Genomic DNA, 20,305 nt, shown 5'->3' on the forward strand with positions numbered 1-20,305 from the left:
GGACAGTCAGTCAACTGCCATGTGCCATAAATGGGTGGGCAGGAAAAGCTGCCTCTCCTTTTCAGAGCCCAAGGAGACTAGCAGGCACTCACAGGGGCCTCACCGTTACTGTTTCAAACAGATGACACTTCCTTTGCTGCACAGTAAGAGAACATTAAACTGTGTGTCAAATGAATACTGAATTCGTTGATAATCCTTGTGTGCTCAGCTTGTTTATCTTCTACAGCTACCTCTTGTGCTGTACGAGAGGAACACTGGGATATAGCATACAGGCCATCCCTGGGTAACAATCAGGTTCTGTATTTACAGACATCCATATCAATTTTGTCCATAAGTCGGAAAATATGCAAATATCACTTGATATGGTAACCATACCTCCACGGTATTGTAATGAATGGAATCCAAAGCACATGGCACTGATAAGAGAACAATTACTACAAGTGGAGAGAAAGAGACAATAGTTCTGCCATTCATAGAAGTGAACCTATGACTTTTGAAGTTGATAACATTATGGCAGCTTGTTTGTATGCATGGGTGTCCATGAGTCAAGTGTTTGTAACACGGAGTGGCCTATTCTAGGAAATAAGCAGATTGTACAGAAACTCTATTGCTGAGGTCATTTTTGGAACCAACATCTGACAATTCTTGTGCTGGGCTAATGTGTGTGCCTGATCTTCAGCTCTCCACTGCTGGTGACTGTGCTTTCCCCTGTCCACATCTCGAGCAGTGGAATTCCCACCCAAAGATTTCCCCTCTTCAGTCTTGCTCAATCAGATCCACTCCTTGAGCAAGCTTTTGACCACCTGGCTTAATGTCATTTTGTGTGGCTTGGCCTCGGGTTTTGTCTGAAGCACACCCTCACAAGTTAACGTCAACTTTCTCCCACATTAGAGGGAATAATCTTGTTATTGTTGATGCAGGAATAAATGCTGTTGAACTGCTCCACTGCATTTCCATTGCTGAAGCTGACATTTTCATTTCATTGACAGATCCATTGATGCTTCAGTTCTAATCTCCTTATCATATGTGGGCATGTTCCCACACATCAACATATTATTCAATGATTAAATGCTGTGTTTTAGAGATTATCAGCTACTCTATCAAGAAAATAGTATTCAGTAAGCTACAGCATGCCTCTGCTATGATCTAAAGATTAATATTTTCCATAGTGCAGACACCTTCATGGGATCAGGCTGACTGGTGCTAGAGAAATATAAGAGGAGTATGTAAATGGGCACATCTAATTTAATATACTAATAATCAAATTGTTATGATGGTGCATGTACGTGCAGCCAAGAAAGCTCACCAGCACCTCTACTACCTCAGGAGGCTAAAGAAATTCAGCATGTCCCCTTTGACACTCACCAACTTTTATTGATGCACCATAGAAAGCATCCTATCCGGATGCATCATGGCTTGGTGTGGTGACTGCTCTGCCCGGGACTGCAAGAAACTGCAGAGAGTTGTGAACACAGCCCAGCACATCACAGAAACCAGCCTCCCTTCCACGGATTCTGTCCATACTTCTCACTGCCTCTGTAAAGCAGCCAGCATAATCTAAGTCCCCACCCAGATGGCGCTCTCCTCCCCTCTCCCATCAGGCAGAAGATACAAAAGCCTGAGGGTGTGTACCACTAGGGTCAAGGACAGCTTCTATCCCACTGTTATAGGACTATTGAATGGTTCCCTAGTACGATAAGATGGACTCTTGACCTCACAATCTACCTTGTTATGACCTTGCAACTTATCGTCCACTTGCACTGCATTTTCTCTGTAGCTGTGACACTTTACTCTGCATTCTGTATTGTTTCATCTTGTCCTACCTCAGTGCACTGTGTAAAGAATTGATCTGTATGAACAGTATACAAGACAAGCTTTTCACTGCACCTTGGTACAAGTGACAATAATAAACCAATTTTAATTTCAATTTCAGTCTGGTAAGAAAATTGCTTGCTATCTTTTGGGTTGCTACTTCCTTAAGAGACTGAAAGATAAAGGGGTTTAAGGTTAAAGGGTGAGATAGGAATCCAAGAAGGAGTGTGTGGGCAAGAGCATCTTTGTCTTCATATGGCTGTCCAAGGTCAAAGTGGGTCTGCATGTGGTTGAAATGTGTCTAGGTGTCTGTGGTGTATGTGCTAAGTTTGCCCAGCAGAGCCTGGTCTCCAATCATCTTGGATAATTTGCCTTTGGACCCAGCATTCACTCTATCAAGTCCATGGGGTGGCTGATGTGAAATGGCCTCCCCATGTAAAAGGAATTCACACTTCAGCACAATCTACCTCACTGTGGCCCTTGCACCTTATTTGTCTACCTGAACTGCACTTTCTCTGTAACTGCAACACTATATTCTACATTCTGTTACTGCTTTTCCCTTTGTACTACCTCGATGCACTGATGTTTTGAAATGATCTGTATGGATGGCATGCAAAACAAAGTTTTTCACTGAATGTCTGTACATGTGACAATAATAAACCAATTTACCAATTTCCACTCTTCAAAATGCTCAAGTGGAAGCAAGTCATCCTCTAACCCAGGGAACTGCCTTAGAAGAAGCAAAAAAAGGACACATCATATGGTAATAGAGTGATAGAGTTGTAGAGAGGTACAGCATAGAATAAGGCCCTTTGGCCCACCATGTCTATGTTGACCATCATGCCTATCTATACTAATCCCACTTCAATGTTCATGGCGTCTACAACCTGACAGCATGGACATTGAATTCTCCAGTTTCAGGTAACCTGCTCCCCCTCTGTTACTTTATTCTCTCCTAATTCACCCAGTTCTTCCTACATTTACCCAGTCCCAATCACCCAGTTTCTTTCTCCTCCTCCACCCACTCTATCTGCCCATCACCCACATACGCCTCCCACAGGTTCCCCTCCCCATTGTTCCTCTCTGCCCACCCCACCTCCCTCACTTGATTCCATGCTCCAGTTTCCTCTCCTATCAGTTTCCATCATCTTCAGCCCTTTTGTCGCCTCCTCCTATCGCCTCCCAGCTTCTGTCACTATTTCCGCTCTCCTCTCCTCCACATCTATCACCCTTCCCCCCTCTCCTGGATCCACCTATCCACCCCTTGCTCCACCGCTTTCCCTCACCTGGCTATCTCCCCTCTATCTTGCAGTCCAGCTGAAGGGTTTAGGTCCGAAACATCAACTGTCAATTTCCCTCCACAGATGTTGCATGACCCACTGAGTTCCTCCAGCATCTTGATTTTTGCTCCAGGTTCCAGCATCTGCAGCCTCTTGTGTCTTCATCATAATTTGTGGAAGTTTTCTCCAGAAGACAAATGTACAGGATCGTAATAATTTCAGATGAACTAAGGATTCACTGTTATACCACGTCACTCATCAGATGTTTATAAATACTGGGCAAAGGAAACTCTTGTTTTGATGGATATAGGTTGGTCTTTTGTTTGGGACATTATCATTGGAATAATGTCATGTCAACACCTACAGGGCAGACTTAAGTGGTGTAATGATACAGAACTGACCATTCTAAGAGCTGGAGTCATGAGTTCAAATCCCATCAGGTCTAGCTAAAAAGTATTAGTAATGGTGACCATGAAACTACTGGATAAATTGGTAAATTGGTTCATTATTGTCACATGTACTGAGGTACAGTGAAAAACTTAGTTTTGCATGCCATCCGTACAGATCATTTCATTACAACAGTGCATTGAGGTAGTACAAGGGAAAACAATAACAGAGTGCAGAATAAAGTGTTACAGTTACAGAGAAAGTGCAGTGCAGGCAGACAATAAGGTGCAAGTCCATAACAGAGTAGATTGTGAGGTGAAGAGTCCATTTTATTGTACTAGGGGACCATTCAATAGTCTTATAGATTAGATTATTATAAAAATCACAAAATTCTTGTCCTTCAGGGAAGAAAATCTGTCATTCTTATGCAGACTGGTTTATATATGACTACAGGCTCCTAGAGACATGTTGAATTTTTAAAAGGCCAAGCAAATCATTCAAGTCATGGTCAACTAAGAAAAGGCAAGGATATCAGTGACCCCCTGAAAGAATGAGACAAAATTGGGAAATGATGAGGATAAACAACTGAAATCAGACCTGAAGGTACTTGGCAACATTTGATCGATATTAAAATAATACCACTTCCTGCCAGTACGTTACGAGGAAACAAATGCACGTCACTTGATAAGATCATTAAAAAAATATTTTTTTCAAATTGAATTGAGTCCATAATGTTCCAAGAAAATAAATGTTGTAATTTTAGCTTGGCAGTGGTGACAAACTGCAGGATTTTACAATGGAGTGTTTTCGTGTATATGCTAATAGAGCTGTGTGCGATTTGTCATGATAATTCCTCACATAAACAATGTACCGGTTACTTAAAGTTATTTCATCTCACTGCATATTTGGTAATTGGAGGAGAAAGGTAGTGTTCCTTTAAGACAAGACATATGAAAACACTTTTACATCGGAAGTTACTTTAAAATGTAAACAAAGTTGTTCTGACCTCAATGTCACAATGGCTTCCAACTTATGTGGCATTGTGATTACATTTTGACGATTACTAGAGGCATAATTTAGGTCAACTCAGCTGTGCTCTAAACTGCTCAAAATGACTGAGTAAACAGCAGGCAGTTTAGTGGGGTGGGAAATACCACCAGACATTCTTACTGATTTCTGAACAGACCTATTTTCAGTGTTTGTGTGGCAAACCTCGGGATCCCTCATAAAGTGTCAGTGTGTACTGCACATCAGAACATCACGTTTTCTTTCCCCCCCCCCCCCACCTCCCCACCCCCCCTTTCTGTGTAGGTGCTGATGAAGAAAGTATAAACAGACATGATTCATAATGACTCAAGGTGAAAACAAAGGTAACCTCATAAAATAAAAGCCCATTGAAAGGTGACTGTGGGGGAGAAAATTTGATGTGGAGGTCAGTTAGAGATAACTGTAATATTTCTGCTTATTACTGATTTCCTCCTTCACATAATCTCTGATTGTATCTTTCATCACCTACATTGGATATAATAAGTATACAACAGATTTAGCCTGACATTTGAGTGCTAATCCCACTTTTACATGTTTACTGTTTTAATATGTGTTTAGATAAGATATCTTTATTAGTCACATGTACACTGGAACACACACACAGTGAAGTGCATCTTCTTTGCATAGAGTGTTCTGGGGGCAGCCCGCAAGTGTCGCCACACTTCCGGCGCCAATGTAGCATGCACACAACTTCCTAACCCGTACGTCTTTGGAATGTGGGTGGAAACCGGAGCACCTGGAGGATACCCACGCAGACACGAGGAGAACGTACAAACTCCTTACAGACAGCGGCGGGAATTGAACCCGGGTCGCTGGCTCTGTAATAGCGTTATGCTAACCGCTACACTACCCTGCCTGCCTTGCATTAATCCCAAACTTTTTCCAGTGAAAATTATTAACCAGTGAGCTTGATCCTGCAATAATTTAAGTTATTGTTGTTGTTTTGAGACTCTTCATTAAAACAAGTGCTTTAACCCTTCCCTCTCACCTGTTAATGACATAATGTTAACTTCCTTGCTGAGATTCTGCACCAATCAAAAGGCCTGGGTTTTAACCTGCTCTCAGAAAACAGCATGGATGCTCACCTAAAGTGGGCTATCAGCGCAGAGTGGTGTCCAATGGTGAGAGGACCCAGGCATTGGTACCCCAAGTGTGGAGGCTGTTATAGCTTCTTGCAAAGGTGTGGACAGTCAGAACTAGAGCAGCAAATTTGCGGATGACACCAAGAATGGGGGCGCAGTGGACAGCAAGGAAGGCTATCAAAGCCTGCAGTGAGATCTTGACCAGCCAGGAAAATAGGCTGAAAAATGGCAGATGGAATTTAATGCAGACAAGTGTGAGGTGTTGCACTTTGGGAGGACAAACCAGGGTAAGACTTACACAGTGAATGGTAGGGCTCTGAGGTGTGTGGTAGGGCAAAGGGACTTGGGAATAAAGATCCATAGTTCCTTGAAAGTGGCATCACAGGTAGATAGGGTTGTAAAGAGAGCTTTTGGCACATTGACCTTCATAAATCAGGGCATTGAGTACAGGAGTTGGGATGTTATGTTGAAGTTGTACAAGATGTTGGTGAGGCCGAATTTAGAGTATTGTGTGCAGTTCTGGCCACCTACCTACAGGAAAGATATCAATAAACTTGAAAGAGTGCAGAGAAAAGTTACAAGGACGTTGCCAGGACTTGAGGACCTGCGTTACAGGGAAAGGTTAAATAGGTTAGGACTTTATTCCCTGGAGTGCAAGAGAATGAGGGGAGATCTTATAGAGGTATACAAAATCACAAGGGTATAGATAGGGTGAATGCATACAGGCTCTTTCCCCTAAAGTTGGGTGAGACTAGAACTAGAGGTCATAAGTTTAGGGTGAAAGGTGAAATACTTGGGGAATATGAGGTGGAATTTCTTCATTCAGAGTGTGGCGCAAGTGTGGAACGAGCTGCCAACGGAAGTGGTAGGTGCAGGTTCAACTGTAACATTTAAGAGAGGTTTGGATAGGTACATGGATGGGAGGGGTTTGGAGGGATATGGTCCGGGTGCAGGTAGATTGGACTAGGCAGAAGATCAGGTCGGCATGGACTAGATAGGCTGAAGGGCCTGTTTCTGTGCTGCAGTAGTCTATGACTCAATGACTCATTCACTAGATTCACTCAATCATTCACTGGAATGATTCCAGGAATGACAGGGTTAACATATGAGGAATGTTTGACGGCTCTTGGGCTGTACTCCTTGGAGTTCAGAAGAATGAGGGGGGACCTCAGAGAAACATTTCAAATGTTAAGAGGCCTGGACATAGATGTTGCAAAGTTGTATCCCATGGTAGGGGAGTCTAGTACAAGAGGGCACGACTTCAGGATTGAAGGGCGCCTATTCAGAACAGAGATGCAGAGAAATTTCTTCAGCCAGAGAGTGGTGAATTAGTGGAATTTGTTGCCAAGGGCGGCTGTGGAGACAAAGTCATTGGAAGTACTTAAGGCAGAGATTGATAGGTATCTGAGTAGCCAGGGCATCAAAGGTTATGGTGAGAAAGCGGGGGAGTGGGGCTAAATGGGAGAATGGATCAGCTCATGATAGAATGGCAGAGCAGACTTGATGGGCCGAATGGCTGACTTCTGCTCCTTTGTCTTATGGTCTTATGGACTCTAAGTAGACATTTTGGGGACACTTTCCACGTTCTGCCTCCATCTGGGACAGGAGGAGCAGGAGCATTGCTTTGTGCCTCACGACTAAAGGTTTGCCCCTGTCCAACAGTATGACTTAACCACAGGCTCGGATGGTGTTCAGCTTCATATGGTGCTGCCAAAATTTCCTCTAGCACCAGCTACCGCATTTGCGTTTGAGTAAGCAGCTGACTGCCTGTAAAGCAGCGAGACATCAGAGTTAAAATGACCCAGACCTGTTTTTTTTGTTTGAGAATTTTGGATATATTTCCTCCACTAACCTTTCCTCTGCTTTCTCGAGAGATGTGTCACTGGTAATGCCTGGATTTATTCGACATTCCTGAGGTGGTGATGACCTGCATTTATCCAGACAGATGGAGAACATTCCAACAAACTTCAGTCCATGCTTAAAACCAGGACACGGCTCTTCATTATTTTTTCTAATGCACAACAATCCACTTTCAATTTCCCTCAACATTGTGCACAAACCTTTCTCCACAAGCATATCCCTTCTTAATTGTGTTACTTTAGAAATGCCGCATTCACAAACTTTATCTTGGGTTCAACCAATATTGACACCCAAACTACGTTCTCAAAATAAACCTAATCTTCTTTTAACCTATCAGAGTTATTATTAATTTAATCACTAACTTTCCAGTCACTTTTTCTGTCTTTTTATCAGTGACCCAGGTTCAATCCCAGCCGCCGTCTTTAAGGAGTTTGTACGTTCTCCCCGTGTCTGTGCGGGTTTCGTCTGGGTGCTCCGGTTTCCTCCCACATTCCAAAGACTTACAGGTTAGGCAGTTGTGGGCGTGCTATATTGGCGACACTTGCGGGCTGCCCCCAGAACACTCTGCATAAAAGATGTATTTCACTGTGTGTTTCAATGTACATGTGATTAATAAAGATATCTTATTATTCACCCACCCAAACCAGTGCAGAAGAATCAGCTTAGACCCCAGGTGCAGTACACTCCGCCCCACCTGAAGCTTATGGTCCAAATTTTCCAAATCTCCATGCCAACTCCACCAAATGAACAAGGCCTTTGAAGGGCAATAGGAAAGGTCTTTAGAGAACCAAAGCTACGTCAGGTAAAATTTGTGGAGATTCAAACTATCTGTGAGAATCAAATCAGCAAGGTTAGGCAAACTGGTTCAGACAAGGATTAGTTGGCCTGCCTGCCCTTATCCACCATATGAGAGGCATGCAACTGACAGGGGAATGCACTGGATAGATATCATTTTCAGTCAGCCTTCCTTTTAAAGTTACTTCCCCCCTCATTATTTCTTCTAATTTCCTTCCCTCCTGTTATGTAGACTTTAGTGTATGCCATTTTGCAACCAATATTTTATTACTTTTTCTTTATTTATCTTTGGTCTGGGATCACAGGCAAGGCCTAAGTCTTCATCACAAACATTTCAGTTCCTTTTCTGAACTGCAAAAGCAATAAAAAATTAAAAGTTGAGTGTGTGGCAGCCTGCTGAGATAAAGTGGTGCTCATATCAACAGTGCTACAGAAGGTGGTCAGCTTTGGAATTGTTGACTAGTCTGTCCCCTTCAACAAACTACACATCCAGCGGCTGATGAAGGACTGCATGCATTAGACATTATTTTTAACTAGTCACTATATTTGTCCATTTTCTGCTCTCTCTTTATTTCTGCTAATTCTTCCCACATCCCAAAACCCCCACCTGTCTGTTTGCCTCTCCATGGACATCCAACCTCTAACCCTTGACCTCTCCTGTTGTCAGGTCTTGATGGCCTGCGTTATAGGGAGAGGTTGGGCAGGCTAGGAACATAAGAGACTGAGGGGTGACCTTACAGAGGTGTATAAAATCATAAGGGGTATTGATAGTGTGAATGCACACAGTCTTTTTTCCAGGGAAAGTGAATCAAAACCGAGAAGGCATAGGTTTAAGGTAAGAGGAGAAGGATTTAAAGGGGACCTGAGGGGCAACTTCTTCATGCAGAGGGTGGTGTCTATACGAAATGAGCTGCCAGAGGATGTAGTTGAGGCAGATAGAATAACGACATTTAAGAGCTAAGTACATGGATAGGAAATGTTTTGTGGGATATGGGCCAAACACGGGCAAATGGGACTAGATTAGGTGGGCACCTTGGTCAACATGGATGAGTTAGGCTGAAGGGCCTGCTTCCATTCTGCATTACTTTATGACTCTGTGATTCTTGTTCCATCATTGAATTCATTCTTGAGGCCTGCAGTGCAGCACAAGTGTGTTGGAGCATGGACCAATACATCATGTTTGACCCTTCACCTGGCATACAGACCATCCCCATTCCAGTCCCACAGAGAGCGATGAATGAGTTATCTTACTTCATTTTATTTTGTTACAATGCTTTTAACTATTTGTTAAAATTTTAATGTGATTTTAACGTTATTTCTTATACTTTTTAAAAGTTATTTTATGACTTAAAGGTAGCATAGAGGTGCAGCTGACAGAGATGCCGCCTCACAGCACCAGACACCTGGATTCAATCCTGACCTTAGGTGCTGTCTGTGTGGAGTTTGCATGTTCTTCCTGTGACCACATGTGTTTCCTCTGGGTGCTCCGCTTTCAACCACATCCCAAAGACATGCTGGTTGGTGGGTTAATTGTCTGCTGTTAGTTTCCTCTAGTGTGTCGGTGAGTGGCGGAATCTTGTGGGAGGGGTGGGGAGTGGGTGAAGCGATGGGAATGTGTGAAGAATAAAATGGGTGAGTGTAGGATTAGTGTAAAAATGGGTGTAAAAATAGTGCACAAAAGCTTGATGGTTGGCGCGGACTCTAGGCTAAATGACCTGTTTCCGTTCTGTATCTTTCTATGACTGTGACTTTTTACAATTATTTATTTAATGAGTTTGTAAGTGTCTCCAACTGCCATCCAATTCCTCACTTAAGCAGGTCAGACTTCCACTGTTGGGTTCAATGATGGAACCAGTGATGGAACTAACAGTTGGACGCACCAACTGCTGTCCTCCAGCTTGTCCCAGACTTTGTGCACTTCACTGTGCAGGTACATAGGCCCAAGATGCCCTGAACGTTTGAGCTGGTAGCCAGCATTACTCTAGGGATCAGAACCTCGGCAATATACCAGCTGAGGCCTATTTGTCACTGGGGCTTCACCACATCTCTCTAGGTTTTGGGTGGCCCAGCCCTACTGAACCACACATCCCGATGGTGGTTGGGAGTGTGCCAGGCCAATAATATTCATATTTGTCACCTTTGTAGTAAATTGACAATACATTGTATGGATCTCTGATGCATTAAAATTAATTGGACAATCTCACCACAAGTTAGCATGACTGAACCCACTGGTGAAGTGGAACTTATTTGTGCACTTTAGTTGTGTTTGCTGAGTATATATATCAACTATATTATTGTTATCCCGATCTCTTCGCACCATATGTATAATCATTAATGTTATGTATATTAATTTGAATTAATTTGAAACTCAATAAAAAGACTGAAAAAAAAGAAAGTAGTTGTATTTGCAATTTTTCCATTAGCTAGTGCCAAATGCTGTGTGAAACTGGATACTATATCTGTTTATGTGAAAAAAAGGCTCAGGAAGAGGAAGTGTATAGTAAGTGATTGTCTTTCTCTAAAGACTTGGAATTGGAATTGGTTTATTATTGTCACTTGTACCTAGGTACAGTGGAAAAACTTGTCTTGCATACTGCTCATATTCATTACACGGTCTGTTGAGGTAGTACAAGGTAAAACAATACAGAATGCAGAGTAAAGTGTCACAGCTACAGGGAAAGTGCAGTGCAGGTGGACAATAAAGTGCAAGGTCATAACGAGGTACATTGTGAGGTTAAGAGTCCATCTTATCGTACTAGGGAACCATTCAATAGTCTTATAGCACTGGGATAGAAGCTGCCCTTGAGCCTGGCGACACATGCTTTCAGGCTTTTGTATCTTCTGCCCGATGGGAGGGGGGAGAAGAGAAAATGTCCCAAGTGGGTGGGGCCTTTGATTATGCCGGCTGCTTTTCCGAAGCATCAAAAAGTATAGACAGAGTCCATGGAAAGGGAGGCTGGTTTCTGTGACGTGCTGGGCTGTGTCCACAACTCTCTGCAATTTCTTGCGGTCACGGGCAGAGCAGTTGCCGTACCAAGCCGTGATGCATCTGGATAGGATGCTTTTTCTACGGTGCATCAATAAAATTTGGTGAGTGTCAAAGGGGACATGCCAAGTTTCTTCAGCCTCCTGAGGAAGTGGAAGCGCTGGTGAGCTTTCCTGGCCGTGGCATCTACCTGGTTGGCCCAGGACAGGCTGTTGGTGATGTTCACTCCTAGGAACTTGAAGCTCTCATCCTTCTCAACCTCAGCACTGTTGATGTAAGCAGGAGCATGTGCACCGCCCCCCTTCCTGCAGTCAATGACTAGCTCTTTTGTTTTTCTGACACTGAGGGAAAGGTTGTTGTCATGACACCATGTCACTAAGCCCTCTACCTCCTTCCTGTACTCTGACTCATCGTTACCTGAGATACAGCCCACTACGGTTGTATTCTCTGCAAATTTGTAGATGAATTTAGAGCAGAATCTGACCATGCAGTCATGAGTGTATAGGGAGTAGAGTAGGGGGCTGAGCATGCAGCCTTGTGGTGCACCAGTGTTGAGAATAATTGTGCCGGTGGTGTTGCTGCCTATCCTCACTGATTGCGGTCTGTTGGACGGGAAGTCAAAGATCCAGCTGCAGAGGGAGGTGTTGAGTTCCAGGTCTCGGAGTTTGGTGATGAATTTGCTTGAAATTATAGTATTGAAGGTGGAGCTGTAGTCAATAAACAAGAGTAGTCAATAACGTAGATGTATTTGCTGTCCAGATGCTCCAGAGATGAGTGTAGGACCAGGGAGATGGCGTCCACTGTAGACCTGTTTTGGCAGTAGGCGAATTGTAGTGGGTCAAGGTTTTCTGGGAGGCTGGAGTTAAGGTGTGCCATGACCAGTCTCTCGAAGCACTTCATGATGGTGGATGTCAGAGCCACTGGGCGGTAGTCATTAAGGCATGTTATCTTGTTGATAGTGGTCATCTTAAAGCAGGTGGGAACCTCCGATTGAAGCAGGGAGAGGTTAAATATGTCTGCAAATCCCCCCACCAGCTGATCAGCACAATAACTGAGGACATGGCCAGGGACACCATCCGGGCCAGATGCTGACGGTTGGTCTGGGACACAATTTTGGACTGATATTGTCTCTTGGCATCTCTGATGGCTTTACGGAAGTCATATCTCAATTTCTTGTAAAGGTCAGGGTCACCTGATTTGAATGCTGCAGTCCTAGACTTCAGTAGGGGGTGGATCTCCCGGATCATCCATGGTTTCTGTTTTGGGAACACCAGGATTGTCCTCCTTGGTACACAATCCTCAACACACTTGCTGATAAAGTCCGTAATGGTGGGGATATACTCATCTGGGCTGGCAGCTGAGTCTGTGAACATGGACCAGTCTATTGACTCAAAGCAGTTGCGTAGAAGCTCACCTACTTTCTCAGAGCAGCACTGTACAACTTTCTGTACTGGATCCTCCCGTTTCAGCTTCTGTTTGTCTGCAGGGAGAAGGAGCACAGCCTGGTGCTCTGATTTACCAAAGTGAGGGCAAGGGGTGGCTCTGAAGGCATCTTTGATAGTTGTATAGCAATGGTCAAGGGTGTTTGGGCCCCTGGTGGGACAGGCATGTTGGTAGTATTTTGGTAACACATTCTTGGCCTGGTTGAAGTTGCCTGCAATGATGAAGAGGGCCTCAGGGTATCCTGTTTCAAGGCTGTTGACCACGGAGTATAGTTCATTGAGAGCAGGCTTCACGTCCGTCTGGGGTGGGATATAGACTTCTGTCAGGAGAGCTGAAGTGAACTCCCGTGGCAGGTAGTACAGACTTGTAAGTAATTGATAAGTTGGCTGTAGTATCCCACCCTTCACTATTTGGCTATCTGAGCAGAGCAATGCATCAGGGTTCTCAATATTAGCCTTGAATCTGGCTACATCAACATTCCTCAGATATTAAAGGTTTATCAAAAACAAGAATATTTCTATAAAATGTGCATCGTCTCTCTTCGGGCAGAAGAGTAATTCCTACAAAACAGGTTGAGCTGTCAGTCTATTCATTATATGATGAATACAAATAGCAGAGTTTCACAGTATGAGATACTTTCCCAGGGTGAGTCAAACATGCTATTGTGTTGTGAAAAACTGAAATGTTTGTACCTGGCACTTTGTTATTTTTGGCAGTTCTCCATACCCATTGTGCTATATTCAAAATCCTGTATTGAATCATGTCAGCAATAAAAACTTCCATATACTAATATGAATCAATTTTGTATTAGAATATGTAAACATGGGGACAGGATTAGGTGTTCCAACCCCTTCAAGTTGTTCTGACCAGCATCCAACTCCATTTACCTATCTTTGCTCAATATTACTCAAAGCCCTCACCTAACACAGTCCATCAGTCTCATTTTTAATTTATCCAATTGATTACAATCTTTGTATGATTGCAGTGAGATTAAGAATTCACTAATCTTTGTGCAGAGTTTTTATTTCTAAATTGTCTCCCTCTAATGTTAATAAAATAACCCCTTGATGTTAGCTTCTGCACCAAAGGAATAGTTTTTTTTATTGCTGCCTATCAAGTTGCTCATCATTTTAAACAGTTCCTTTCCTAACCATCTAACACAATCCAAGCAATGTTTTAAAACTTTAAGCCATCATGTTGTTCTCTGAGACTGAATAAGCCAATCGATCCCAAAGAACTTCAGACCAGCCAAATGAAAAGTTATAACCCCCGACTTTCTTCCTAGCTTATATGGCTACAATTAACTTTTACATGCTACAACTAACTTTTCTCAGCGATTCTTCTGTTAAAAATATTACTCTAGAGAATCGATTCAGAGAATCAGCCATGGAACAGATACTGAACCTCTAGAGCATTGCTTAAAATACACCGTGTAGCTAAAATAAAATGTTTATTTTACTTGCATGTTTTTGATATGTGAAGATCAAACGGCCTTCTGATAAACATGTCAATGTATCTTTTAGATTTCTTTCACCCTTTATTCCATTCTTCAGAGCTTTACAAGGGCAAAGCACAAGTCAGGATCATCATGATTCAGAGAGCCAAAGGCTTGCCCTTAGGAACATTCCATTTGTTCATTGACTTCATCTTTCTTGTTTCTGTTTGTGGGATCTTGCTGTAGGATACCATGGCACATATTTGTATTGTACATTCTTTCTTTTTTAGATTAATGCCGTGGAATTTTAAACATTGAGAGAAAATGGAATTTCTATAAATAACATTGGTAAGGGCATGATTTAAGACACAGGAGCTCGAACAGGTCATGTGTCCATGGATGTGCTCCAGCAGTCAATTAGATGACAGCTGAAGATCCCCATCAGTTCCATTTTCCTGCCCTATCTCCATATCCCATTATTCCCTTGGGGATCAAACTCAGCAATCAATATTCAAAACTGAGTATCTACAACCCCTTAGGATAGAAAGAAAAGCATGCAAAATCAAATCAACTTTCCAAATCATATTTATACATTAAATGACATACACACCTCAGTCACCCTATGCAATACCCTGGCCACTTGGCTTTGCTTGCCCTACATGGTGCACCCTCGATGGCTAAGACTTGGTAGGTGGTATGCTCTTGACTTTGCAATGGAGTCACCAGGTGACCTTGCAGAATGATACCAAGTAGCTCTAGAACCCTGGCTTCAGATGGCAACAATCTGGGCAGCAGATTGGTGCTGACAGAGTGGGGCAGTTCCTCAGGTACTCCATTAACTTGTTGTTGGGGCTGTGACACCCTCTTATCCAGCTAGCAATGGATGTATGAACTTCCATTGAAGTCCTCAGATGTCAAGTGACTTCTCACTTGCACTTCAGCAGAAACGGAGAAGTTGGCTCTCAACATGTGGCTAGAGAGTCACTTGGCTCCCTGCTGGTGGAGTACACCTTTCCTCCTTTCCACTTCTAGCCTGTATTCTGCCATCTCCTCCACAAAGTGTCAATGACCTCTGCAATGATGTCCAGCCCTATTTATGGCAGCAATAGACCTGTCCTCTATGAGAAGTAGTTCTGTTTTATGCCGTATAAGGTACCTTGACCTGGTGCTAGCTGTTTACAAAATGGGTTCCCATGACGATATGCTAAGGCAAGTAGCAGTCTGGTTAGCACCTGGTTGTTTGCTGAACCTAAAATCACAAGAAATAGGCACAGGAGCAGGTCATCTGGCTGCTCGTTCCTGCTCTGCCATTCATGGCAAATCTTCTGCCTCAAAGTCATTTTCATATCCCTTTGTTCCCTTTATGCCCAAAAATCTATCAACAACGAACACAACAAGTGACCCTCCACAGCCACCCAGCGAAGAAGGGTTCCAAAAATTCTGAGTGACAAAATTCCTCATCCTGTTTTAAAAGGCCCACCTTTTATTCTTAAACTGTGGCCTCCAATCATGGAAATACCTTCCCTGCAACAAACCTACTTTCTCTGGAGTCTGAGGGGCAACCTGATAGAAGTATATAAAATTGTGAGAGGCACAGATAGGGTAGAGAGTCAGAGTCTTTCTCTCAGGGTGGAAATGTCAAATACTAGAGGGAGTAGCTTTAAGGTAAGAGGGGGAATGTTTGAAGGAGATTTACGATGCTGATTATTTACACAGAGAGTGGTAGGTGCCTGGAACACACTTCCAGGGGAAGTGGTAGAAGCAGATACAATAGCAATGATTGAGGCATTTAGACAGGCACATGAACAGCAAGGGAATGGAGGGATATGGACCATGGGCAGATGGATGGGAGTAGTTTAAATTGGCATCATGGTCAGCACTGACATTGTGGGCCGAAGGGCCTGTTCTGGTGCTCTACTGTTCTGTGTAAGTTCTTTAAGAATGTTGTTACTTTCAATGTGGTCTTCTCTCATTCTTCTAAACTCTGAAAAATATAGTCAGCCCATTCAATCTCTGCTCATGGGGTAAATCCATTGTCCCTGGAATCAGTTTAATGAATCGTCACTGCACTCCCTCTTTGGCAAGTACATTCTTTCTTAGGTAGGGAGACCAGATCTGTAAATGGAAATAAGCAAGTAGTATGATGGCATTCCTGACCTTGGTTGAAAAAAACAAGTTGATGAACCATGTAGTTCCAAAGTGAACCTTCCAACACTGTCCAGTCCTGCCTCCTAGTTGTGGACTCTGTAGCCAGGGGAAAGAGACCTTCACCATTTACCCCAGGAATTTTAAGCATTTTAAGGAGATCACATCTGACACCTCTAAATTCCACAAAATATGGACCTATTCTACTTAATCTCACTTTATATCCCAGGAATCAATCCAACAAACCTTTCTTACATCCTAACTAAGCAAAGTGCATTTTTCATTGGGTAAATAGACAATAACTGCACTCCAAGTGTGGTCTTACCAAGCCTATATTACTGCAATGACCACTCCTTATTTACACACTGCAAATCCTTTGCAAAACAGAGTGAACCAATTGCTCACTGTAATATGTATTAAGTTCCTTTGTGTACTAAGAACCTCAAGGAACCATCAAGTCCCACTAAATTAAGATATTCCAAAAATAATTCTGCTTTTCCATTCTTTCTGACAATGACCCCTCTCTACCAATCAATTTTTGCCCTCTGCATTGGAATAACATCAAACAATGTGTGTGAAACATAAACTGCAGAACTTCTCACACCTACATTGAGTCAAATCCAGTTATTGTGCTGAAGATCTTTTTATTTTGTTTGCAAATAATATCATTGCAACATAATTGACATTTGTCAGTGTTGAGAGACTACATGAACTATTATATGCAAGACTCCCCTTTATTTGTCTATTTCCCAACTATGTGACTCTCAACTTCAAAGGTATTTCAAATTGCAACCTTTCAATCAGATCTTAGCAAAGCAACTTCTGAATTAGATACTGGGTATGGTACAAGACCATTAAAGAGTAACCTACAGCTACATTAGTTTATGAAACTCAGGTTACAGCATTTCATGAAGAATGTTATAACACTTGTTGTCAGGGATGGAGAAGATTAATTATGAGGAGAAATTGCCTCAGCCTGGGTCTTTGTTCTTTGGAACAGAAGAGACTGATAGGAGGTTAAATAAATATGTATAAAATCATGAAAAGTCTAGACAGGGTGAACTTCAAGGATCTACTTCCCTTAGTAAAGAGATCAGTAACTGGGGGCACAGATTTAAGGTATTAGATCAAAAGATTAGAGGGAAGAATTCTTTTCCCGAAAGCTGGTGGGGGTGTTGAACTCACTCCCTCAAAGGGTGGTGGAAGCAGAAACCTGTCCCCTCCTCCCTCTCACAAGTTCTAAATACTCATGTGAGCACTTGAAGTGTGATAATCTACAAGGCTACAGATAAAGAGCTGGAAAGTGGAATTTGCCTAAATATCTCTACTTTAGCTGCCCTGAGAACAAAGGGCTGAACAGGCATTCCTGCTGCTGTAAAACTATGTGATTCAATGCATTGGACTCTGCACGTACTTCCCTTCTACCATCACATAATGAATTAACCTCATGTCAACAATACTTTGGCACAATGCAGGATGCTAATCTCAGGATGTACTACAGCGGGTATTAAGATTGCACCTTGATCCAAAAAACTGAGGATGCTGGAAATCTGAAACAAAAATAGAAAGTAGTCAGCAGGTCAGGCAGCATCTGTGGAAAGAGAAACAGAGTTAACATTGCAATTTCAAGACCCTTTATTAGAACCCCATCTGCAACATTAATCTGCTGTTTCCAAAATTCTCTGTATTGCTTCTTCCTGATTTGCAGTATTTGGGTAATTGATAATTGATTTATTATTGTCACATGTACCGAGATACAGTGAAAAGCTTTGATTTACATGCCATCCAGACAAATCATTCCAAACATAAGTACATTGAGGCAGTACAAAAAGAATAGCAATAACAGAATGCAGAATATAGTGTTACAGTTACAGAGAAAATGCAGTGCAGGCAGACAATAAGGTGCATCAAAGAACTAAATCCAGCACTGTGGATAATGACTGAGACTTTGTTCTCTTCCTCTCAACAAATAAGCTGCTCATTTTGTTGGAATTACAAAAGTGCAGTGGTCGGCTATGCTAACTCCGTGGCTATCCGCAATGCAATGTCCTTCACTGGTCATGGTCCAGCTTGTCACTGATTGATAACACCACATCTTTCAGGCCAGTGCCACTGTCCCTGATGTAGTTACAGACATTAACTTTTTTTAAAAATCACCTGTTTATTGATGAAGGTAACTGAATTATTGGCTCCTGGGAAACTTTACCTAACAAACTTCTTCAATCCCAGCTCATAAAACCTTTGAGGCAGGCAATTGAGCAGGAGGGCCATGAAGGTAACAACAACATTCAGGTGCAAAGAACAAGGAAGCAATCCAGGTGTCTCAACAGATTAGGGTCTCCAAGATGGTGATACCGTGCTTCACAGTTAGCAAAAGCAAGGAGGAGGATATTGTTGCCATAGCTTTCTCAGAAATGGAGTCTTTGATACAACCACAACTGTGAAAAAAGGAACTTAGGATCCATGGCCTATGTTTAGTAAAGTTAGCTCTGTGCCCATCGTTTGGAAAATCTTGGCGACCCTGTATTGCATAACCTTCAGACCCAAGGACATCTTCTATCCCACTGTTATAAGACCTCTTGACCTCAAAATATACCTCATCATGATGCTTGCACCTTATTTCTCTGTAACTGTAACACTATATTCTGCATTCTGTTATTGTTTTTCCCTACCTCGACGTACTTATGTTTGGAATGATTTATCTGGATGGCATGCAAATTAAAGTTTTTCACTGTATCTCTGTATTTGTGACAATAGTAAACCAACTACCAATTAGCAATGTGACTTCTGGTAAGTGGCAATTACTTCCACAGTGGCCACCTCCTTTAAGACGTCCCCTTTAAGTCGTGCAGACTAGCTTTAGACAATGTAGGGTGGCATGAACTGATGCACTCCCAAAACTGGACCCTTTGCAGAGGCAGAAGCACAAAACCTGTATCCTGAGAGCAGCAGGTGGAACAAATTGAGGTTTATTTTGTATTGCAATCCCTGCATCACTTTCAGGTGAGATCCAGTTCTATCCCGTGTATAATTAATTTTGGGTTTTATTATCAACAGGCATCTTATGTTGTCTTGATCGAGCACTATAATACAACTCAGGCCTCCTTTTACATTCAAACAACTGAACCAATTCACTGAAGAAATGTTAAATGTTAGTCGGTAACCATCAGATAACAAATATATTTACACCAGAACTTGCAGCTACGAACAAGAAAATAATGCATTTTCACTATTCTTTCTTGTTAACATTTTACCCAAACATCAACAATTATATTTTATCATATTTTGGAAATGGAACGACATTGACCTAACTTTTGGAAGTTTGAATTAGCCTGCACAAAGACTGTCAGCTTATTCCAAGTTTACAGGCTAGATCAAAGTATCAGCTATTATACAGTGCTGGATTTAATTCTTCGATGCACCTTATTGTCTACCTGCACTGCACTCTCTCTGTAACTGTAACATTATATTCTGCATTCTGTTATTGCTATTCTTTTTGTACTGTCTCAATGTACTTATGTTTGGAATGATCTGTCTGGATGGCATGTAAGTCAAAGCTTTTCACCGTATCTCAGTACATGTGACAATAGTAAACCAATTATCAATTACCCCAAATCCCCAGCAGCTGTGGATTTCGATATAGCTACCTGTAAATATAATGGATATGCAGCAGTCTCCTGTCATGCCCTTCCTTCTCACTGTTCACTGCCCTTTCTTCACATCTTTCAGGACTCCAAACACTCTTTCCGGGTGAAACAGTGATCTACTTTTTTACTTCTTATTACTTTCACTGCCTGTGCCATTTCTCTCTCCTCAACAGCAGCAGGGAGATCAAATGTATCACCACTTTGCACAACACCTCCATCCAGTCCCCAGATGTGATTCTGAGATGCTGCTCGCTTGCCATTGGGTCTTTCTGCTCAGTTGCAGTTTGATTTCCCTCTCATTGGTTCCTACACAGTTTGCTGAAGCTCAACAGAAACTCAAGAAACGCTACCAACACGCAAGATGCTGGAGGAACTCAGCGGGTCAG

Source organism: Pristis pectinata, chromosome 27, assembly GCF_009764475.1.
Source record: "Pristis pectinata isolate sPriPec2 chromosome 27, sPriPec2.1.pri, whole genome shotgun sequence".
Lineage (NCBI taxonomy): Eukaryota > Metazoa > Chordata > Chondrichthyes > Rhinopristiformes > Pristidae > Pristis > Pristis pectinata.